At 33.2% G+C, this 8,806-nt stretch overlaps 1 pseudogene; it reads left to right on the top strand.

Moving 5' to 3' along the window:
• Positions 1–430: 430 nt before the first annotated feature.
• On the top strand, positions 431–548 carry LOC116152393 (small nucleolar RNA SNORA11; annotated as a pseudogene).
• Positions 549–8,806: the final 8,258 nt, after the last annotated feature.

The raw sequence follows: 8,806 nt of genomic DNA, 5'->3' as shown, positions 1-8,806 counted from the left end.
AATAGTATATGTTTTGAACAACGTTTTATTTTCTGAAGCAATTACATTTGAAAAACTGAGTTTTTTGTGTTAGCAGAGTTGTGCTGAGACTGTGTCTTGGCCTCTCTTCCCTACTGCAACAGACTGGAACAAAGTCTCCTTGCCTATTTAACTGCTGCATTTTTTTTTACTTTTATAGCACCTTTTTATAAAGCAAAACTGCTTTATTTTAATTGCTGATTTTATTTCCCTCATATCTAGCTATGACAGAAGAAAGACTCCTCTGTTATTCATCATTCTGAAAAAAATGTTCTCCAAATTCAAAGCATTTGGAAGAGTGATAGGAAGATTAGTTTACCAGCTGCCATTCAAATCAGGTGATCACTCTGTGGATACATGCTTATATTTTAAATATTACGAATACAAAAAAATCCAGTTTACTAATATTCAAATGTTAGTATAAAAGTAAACTCAATCCTCTGTCTACAACACACCAAACAGGAATCTGGGTTCACTCTGACAAGGGGCCCAAAACCTGGGGCTTTCCTATGAACAAATACCCTACACAAGCCCCCCTGCACCTCCACATGATGCTCGGCAGGACCAGTGGAACAGGGCTCAATAATGGAAGAAAAACCACAGTATTTAGTGGGGGAATTTGTCCCCTAGAGCCTGTCCAGTTCATGCATGGGTGGGCCATCAGCGGTCTTATAAAGGCTTTGAACCTCTTTTCAAGGGAAAAGACATGGCTACTTGTGGTCAAGGCCAAACACCTTGGGGCCTCAAGTAACTCAGGCACCATCCAACTCAAGGGTTGATATTATGTAATTTGGGAAGCAATGACCAAGGATAAAGTATATATCAAAGAATATAACTCTGTGTATTCAAATTCTGAAATGTGTTATAGAACAACCAGATTTTCCCTAAGGCATATGCCATTCTGAAGTGGAGAAGTCTTCTAGAGCAGTGAAAATACTTGGTATGACATTGTAACTATGGATATCTGTGTTATACTTTTGTCTAAATTAAGGTGAGCTGTGGACTTTGATGTAGGTTCAGCCTTAGTTTTAAAAAAAAAGTACCACTCTGGTAAATAAAAATAAAGATTATACATGTGTGTGGAGGGAGGTATATGGAAAATTTCTGTACCTTCCTGCCAATTTTACTATAAATCTAAAAGTGCTCAAAAAAAAAAGTCTTAAAATTAAGAATAAGAACACTCAGTGTCAGGGTAGACATTTTTGGCAAAACTTTGGTTTCAGTTTTATATATATATATTATATATATACATATATATATATACACACACACACATATATTATATATATGTACATATTATATATGTGTGTGTTTGTTGGCTTGTGATGTAAAATGTATTTTTTAGGTCAAAAGTTTGCAGACCACTTTAGTTAAGTTACACTGGCAAATAAAAGCACAAATTAACACTCCCCCATTTTTTTTTTAAATAAAAGTAACCTCAAGACAAGTACAATTTATTTTGGTAGCTTCTCGTGATACTACTGCTACTGCTACTGCTATCACTAATACCACCACTAATAAAAAGAAGGATATCATCTATTAATAACCATTCCATGTCATGAACACACATATATGTATGTGTGTGTGTGTATAAAACACAAAAGTTTAAATAATATTTCAAAATCTAATAAAAATATCAATGATTATACACACCCATACTGAAAGATTTAAAGATAATTTCCTCCCTATGCTTACTCTACTTTAAATTTTTACTCTTTTTTTTCCATTAGTATGTCCAAAGGAGAGTTATATTATTTTTTTCATTTCTTCCAAATGAATTTGTTGCATTTAGTCAGTACAGGAAAAGTAAAATTAGCATCCATTGAGGGAAACGCTTTAACTATTATAAAGCATGATATTTAAATACTTATTAATGGTTACATTTTTATTACTTATTTTTAACATAAAGTAATGTTTAATTTCTGTATTAATACTGAAATCTAATACGATATGGCAGGACTGTCTAGATAGGAAACATTCATTATGTAATTGAAACTTCATCCAAATACTCAGAATACTGGACATTAATAAAAGGATTTTAGAAGAGGAAAATAAATTTTACAAGAAGTGTAAAACCAAGGAATGAAGTAGGGAATGGAGGGAATTTTGTTTTTGCTGAAAATCATGTTTTTGAGGGTACTGTCAAGAATTTAAAAATTCCCAGAGGAAATTTTTAATTACATATAAGTAAGTATATCTAATCATATATAATGGATATTGAATTTTATCAAAAGCTTTTTCTGCATCTATTGAGATAATCATATGGTTTTTATTCTTCAGTTTGTTAATGTGGTGTATCACATTGATTGATTTGTGGATACTGAAAAATCCTTGCATCCGTGGGGTAAATCCCACTTGATCATGGTGTATGATCCTTTTAATGCATCGTTGGAGTGTATTTTTTAGCATTTTGTTGAGGGCTTTTGCATCTGTAATCATAAGTGATACTGGTCTATAATTTTCTTTTTTGTTTGTGTGTGGTGTCTTTGTCTGGTTTTGTTATCAGGGTGATGGTGGCCTCATAGAATGAGTTCAGAAGTGTTCCTTCCTTTGCAATTTTTTGGAATAGTTCAGAAGGATAGGTGTTAATTCCTCTGTCAGAGAAAACTACAACTCAAAAAGACACATGCTTCCCAATGTTCACAGCAGTACTGTTTACAATAGCTAAGACATGGAAACAACCTAAATGTCCATAGACAGATGAATGGATAAGATGTGGTATATGTATATACAATGGCATGTTACTCAGCCATAAAAAAAAGAATGAAATAATGCCATTTGCAGTAACATGGATGGACTTAGAGATTAACATATTAAGTGAAGTAAGTCAGATAGAAAAAGACAAATATCATGTGATGTTGCTTATATGTGGAATATAAAAATAAAATGCAAGTTTAATTTACAAACCAGAAATAGACTCACAGACTTAGAAAATGATCTGTGGTTACCTGTAGGGGAAGGGGAGGGAGGGATATATTGGGAGTTTGGGATTAATAGATACACACTACTATACATAAAACAGGTGAACAACAAAGACCTATTATATAGCACAGGGGACTGTATTCAGTTTCTTGTAATGAGCTATAATGGGAAAGAATCTAAATATATATATATATATGTGTGTGTGTGTGTGTACACATGAAACGAACATTGTAAGTCGACTGCACTTGAGTAAAACATAAGAATTCAAAAAAGAAATAGAGATATATTCCTATAAGGGAACGCTACTAATTTTTTTGAAAAAGAACTATTATTGATAAATGCAGTAATGTGGATAAATCTCAGAAACATCTCATTGAACAAAACCATTACACTGAGCAAATGAAGTCATAAATAGATGAATGTATGATTGCATTTGTAGGAAACCATAGATATGACAGATCTAATCTATATTAATAGAAGTAGATAAGTGGTTTTTTAGGATGAACGGAGTTGACTGGAAAGGGTCACTAGGGATAGATATTTTATAACATTTATGATAAAAACTCTCCAGAAGGTGGGCATAAAGGGAACATAACTCAACATAATAAAGGCCATATATGACAAACCCACAGCTAACATCATACACAATGGTGAAAGCATTTCCTCTAACATCAGAAACAAGACAAGTATGCCTAGTCTTGCAACTTTTATTCAACATAGTTTTTGAAGGCCTATATCACAATTTCTTTATCCATTCATCTCTTGATGGACACTTGAGTTGTTTCTAGTTTGGGGTTGTGATAAATAAAGCTATTACAACTACTCATGTGCAAGTCTTTGTGTAAGTATAAGTACTCATTTCTTTCCAGTAATACATAGGAATTGCTGAATCATGTGGCAAGTATTTACTTAACAGTACAAAATTAAAAAAAAAAATAAAGGTCAAACTGTTTACCGAAGTAGTTGCATCATTTTGATATTTTAATTCCACGAGCAATTCATTAGAGCTCCACTTGCTCCAAATCCTTAGGAGTATCAGTTTTTAACATATAGCTATTTTAGGGAATACAGAGTATTATTTGCTTCTGCAATAATAACCAGTGATAAAGGAGGGAGGGTGTAGTTCAAGTGGTAGAGTGCATGCTTAGCATACACAAGGTCCTGGGTTCAATCCCCAGTACCCTCTCCAAAACTAAATATGCAAACATAATTACCCCTCCACCAAAAAAATAAATAAATAAAATAAAGTAGAAAACAAAATAACCAATGATAAAATTGAACATCTTTTCATGTGCTTATTTGGCACTATAATAAATTTTTTGGTTAAATGCCTGTTCACTTTTTCTTCCCAACTTTTGATTGGATTGTTTGCTGATTGAACAGTTTTTGTTTTTTTTTAACTCATGACTAGGAATTTTTTTTTTTCAGTTATACATGTACATACATATATACTTTTTCTTTTCAGATTATTTTCTGTTATATGCTATTATAAGAAATTGAATATAGTTCCCTGTGCCATACAGGAGGTCCTTGTTGTTTATCTACTTTATACATAGTAATGTGTGTCTATAACAGTTTTTTGATATACCAGCACTTTACATATATATATATATATATATATATATATATATATATATATATATATATATATATATACACACACACATTAGAAATATTTTCTTACAGTCTGTGTCATATATTTTTACTTTCAAGTATGTTTTGAAAATTTAAATGATGAATTTTTCATTTTATCAACTATATCCTAATTATCATTTTTCTATCAATGTTCATACTCTTGTGTCCTATCAACACCCTGAAACAGATAAAGAAAAAGAAAAATTTGCTTATTACAAGATTTTGACTATTTTCTCCACAGAAATATTACATTTTATGAAAATACTGTTCCCTGTGCTATATGGTAGGACCTTGTTTGTTACCTATTTTTATATACAATAGCTTGTATCTCCTAATTCCAAGCTCCTAATTTTTCCCTTCTCCCCCTGCCTGTCCCCTTTGGGAACCACAGTTTGTTTTCTATTTCTGTGAGTCTGTTTCTGTTTTGTAAATAAGTTCATTTGCATCATTTTTTTAGATTCCACATATAAGTGATATTATGTGATATTTGTCTTTCTCCTATTTCACTTTGTATGGTAATCTCTTGGTCCATCCATATTGCTGAAAATGGTATTATTTCATTCTTTTTATGGCCGAGTAGTATTCCATTGTGTGTGTGTGTGTGTGTATGTGTGTGTGTGTGTGTATATATCTTATTTATCCAATCATCTGTCAATGGGCATTTAGGTTGCTTTATAAGCAAAGGAAACTGCAAACAAAATGAAAAGACAACCTATGGTCTGGGTGAAGATATCCACAATTGATACAACTGACAAGGGCTTAACTTCCAGAACACACAACTCATACAGCTGATACAACTAAATAACAAAAAAGCAAGTAACTCAATCAAAAAATGGGCAGAGGACCTAACCAGACATGTCTTCAATGAACACATACAGATGGCTAATAGACACATGAAAAGATGCTCAAGAATGCTAATTATCAGAGAAATGCAAATCAAAACTACGAGGTATCACCTCACACCAGTAAGAATGGCCATCATTAAATAGTCCACAAACAATAAATGCTGGAGAGGGTGTGGAGAAAAGGGAACCCTACTACATTGTTGGTAGGAATGTAATTTGGTACAGCCACAATGCATAACAGAATGGAGATTCCTTAAAAAACTGAAAATAGACTTATCATATGATGCCAGGTTGATGCAAACATGCCATAATTGAAGGCTAAATAAATCTGTTACATTTATGGAAGGTCATATGCAACTGGGTTAGGGGGGTATAAATAAGACAGACCACACTGCACAACATACAGGAAGGAATTTGGGAATGGGCATGGTGGAGAAACAGATATGGAAATACACACAGATACGGAATCTCACAGATCTAGGATGACAGAGACACGTTTTTCTAAATGAAGCAAAGGGTATTTTCTTCCAAAAAGACATTTAAGCTCAATCACAAATAATGTCAGCTGAATTGGTTTGAGTATACTACACAAACACACATTATCCTACTGTTTCCTTAATTGTTCTGTGGTTCTGAGTAAAGTAACATTTCCTGATTTGGAGGTTGAAACTGGGGAAGAAAAAAGGGAGAATTTTGATGAGAGATGGGCTGGCCACTTGCAACTTGCAGCTGATTCTTTCAGACCTTTTTATTTCTACAGTGTATTAGGTGATGTGTCGAATCACAGCAACAAAACTGGCCCTAGCTCTTACAAATTTTGGTTTGAAAAATGCACTTTCATACCCTCTATTCATTTGAACATTAAATAAAACTGCAGAAAAAATAAAATAAAAGATTGCCGATAACTGCATCCAAATACAAACTAGACTTTGCCAATCAATGTGCATATTCAATAGAGAATGCAACTATAAATTCTGGCAAATTTCATCCAAATATAGAGTTCTTGAAACATAAAATTCAAAGGTCACACCTAATAAATATCCTCCAAACTTTATAGCCCATATTGCTAAAAAGGATTGTGATTTGTGTACTGTGATATCTAGGATGTCATAATAAACATTTTTAGTTTCCTCAAAACTTGCAGAATCATATATATTTGTGTACACACACACACACACACACACACACATTGTAAAAATGTCAAAGATAAATTTCTAGATATGCACTTACAAGACTGCTATCATGTGGCTGACCATAAAGAAGATGTTACAATATTGGCCTGGCATGAAATCATATTATCAAAGTGTGGGGCAAGAAGAATGACCTTCTCTAATTTGGAAACAAACTGAGTATAAGAATGAAGAAAAAGGATCTCAGTAAAACAGACATTTATATGCTATTTCTTCAAAACTATTTGATGATCTTTAAAGTGGCCATAAAGAGCCTAGAAAAGAACAAACTGATTGCACCTGACTATCTGATATTCATGTAGGTCACGACAAAACTTATACAAACTAAACAATGACTCATTTTGTGGAAACGGGACTGTTTCAGAACACATATGCACAAATATCAGTAGAAAAGGACAGTCAAGTTAAATGAGACTTTCTCAACTTCTTTATTGAAAGTGTAACTTACTTGGAATCCAGCTTCATTTTTAAGAGTTAAAATTACCTCTCTGCTTCAAAACACATTTCACTGAGAAATAAAGGTTTAGCTAATGAAAACATTGAATAAGTCCCATAGTACGTGAAAATAATGAGCATTTTAGACATGAATAGCCTGTAATGAATAGAAACAAAGAACATGATTATCAAACAGCTGGTCTACCAAAATAAGTCTGTAAAAATGTAGACAGACATTTCAGAGAGAAGGAAAGTGCTTCCTGCAAGCCTAACTTGCCGGTGTGAGTAAAATCCTGAGTATTGCGATCTCAAATGATTTTGTTGAAATCATCACAATGTACTGACACCAGGAATCAGTATACTGTGAGCTTGATAAGAAAACAGCTAAAAGTCAAAATGAATTTTGTTCGACTGAATTCAGGTTTACCTCTATATAAGAGAAAATAAGAGTGTCCTAAATGCTTCAGGCAATTTAAAGATGTATTATTAGAAAAGGAAACAAAGAATGAAAATAACCTACTGTATCACAGGCCAGAAAAAAAGGTCACTTTCATTTATTATTAAATATATGTAATATTTGTTTAATTAGTCATATAGTATCACATTCCCTTTTTTTCTTTTTAAGAGCATGTATTTTTTTAGAGCAGCATTAGCTTCACAGCAAAATTCAGAAGTACAGGGATTTCTGACATACCTCCTGCCTCTACACATATATAGCCTCCCTCACTGTCAACATTACCATCAGAATAGGGCATTTGTTACCACTGGCCAACCTACACTGACACGTCATTACCATCCAAAGTCTGTAGTTTAAATTAATGTTTACTCAATGTTATACATTCTATGGGTTTATAAAAATGCCTCATGGCATGTGTTCACCATTAGAGTGTATGGAATCATTTCACTACCTTAATAATATTCTGCAATCCACCTGTTCATTCCTCTTACCAAAACCCCAGGCAACCACTGGTCTTTTTTTACCCCGGATTATTATTTAGTTTTTTAAGGCAATTTTTAGAGCAGTTTTAGGTTTACAACAAAATTCACAGATTTCCCATATACCTCTCACCCCCACGCATGCACAGCCACTCCCATTATCAACACCTTCCACCAGAGTGGTACATATTTTATCAAGGATGAACCCATACTGACATATCATAATCACCCGAAGTCCATAGTTTACATTAAGGTTCACTCCTGGTGTAGTACATTCTATGAGTTTGGAAAACATATAATGACATTTTTCTATCACTATAATATCATACAGTATTTTCACTGCCCTAAAAATTCTCTGTGCTCTGCCTATTTATCTCCCTTCACCAATCCCTAGCAAACACTTATCTTTTTACTGACTCCATAGTTTTGCCTTTTCCAAAATGTCATGTATTTGGAATCATACAATAGACAGCCTTTTGGCCTGGCTTCTTTCACTTAGTAATATGCATTTAAGTTTCATCTATGTCTTTGCCTAAGTTGATACCTCATTTCTTCTTACAACTGAAAAATATTCCATTATTTGGATGTATAATAGTCTATTTATCATTCACCTCCTGAAAGACTTCTTGGCTGCTTCCAAGTTTTAGTAATTATGAATAAAGTAGCTGTAAACATCCTTGTACAGGTTTCTGTGTGAATATGTTTTCAGCTCTTTTGGCTGCACATCAAGGAGTGCAATTGCTAGATTGTATGGAAAATAATTTAAGTTTTGTAAGAAACTGTCAAACTGTCTTCCAGAGTAGCTGTACCATTTGTGTTTCCAAA

Source organism: Camelus dromedarius, chromosome 3, assembly GCF_036321535.1.
Source record: "Camelus dromedarius isolate mCamDro1 chromosome 3, mCamDro1.pat, whole genome shotgun sequence".
In the NCBI taxonomy this organism is placed as follows: Eukaryota; Metazoa; Chordata; class Mammalia; order Artiodactyla; family Camelidae; genus Camelus; species Camelus dromedarius.
The sequence above is the reverse complement of the archived record's forward strand: the minus strand, read 5'-3'. Positions and strand labels throughout refer to the sequence as shown.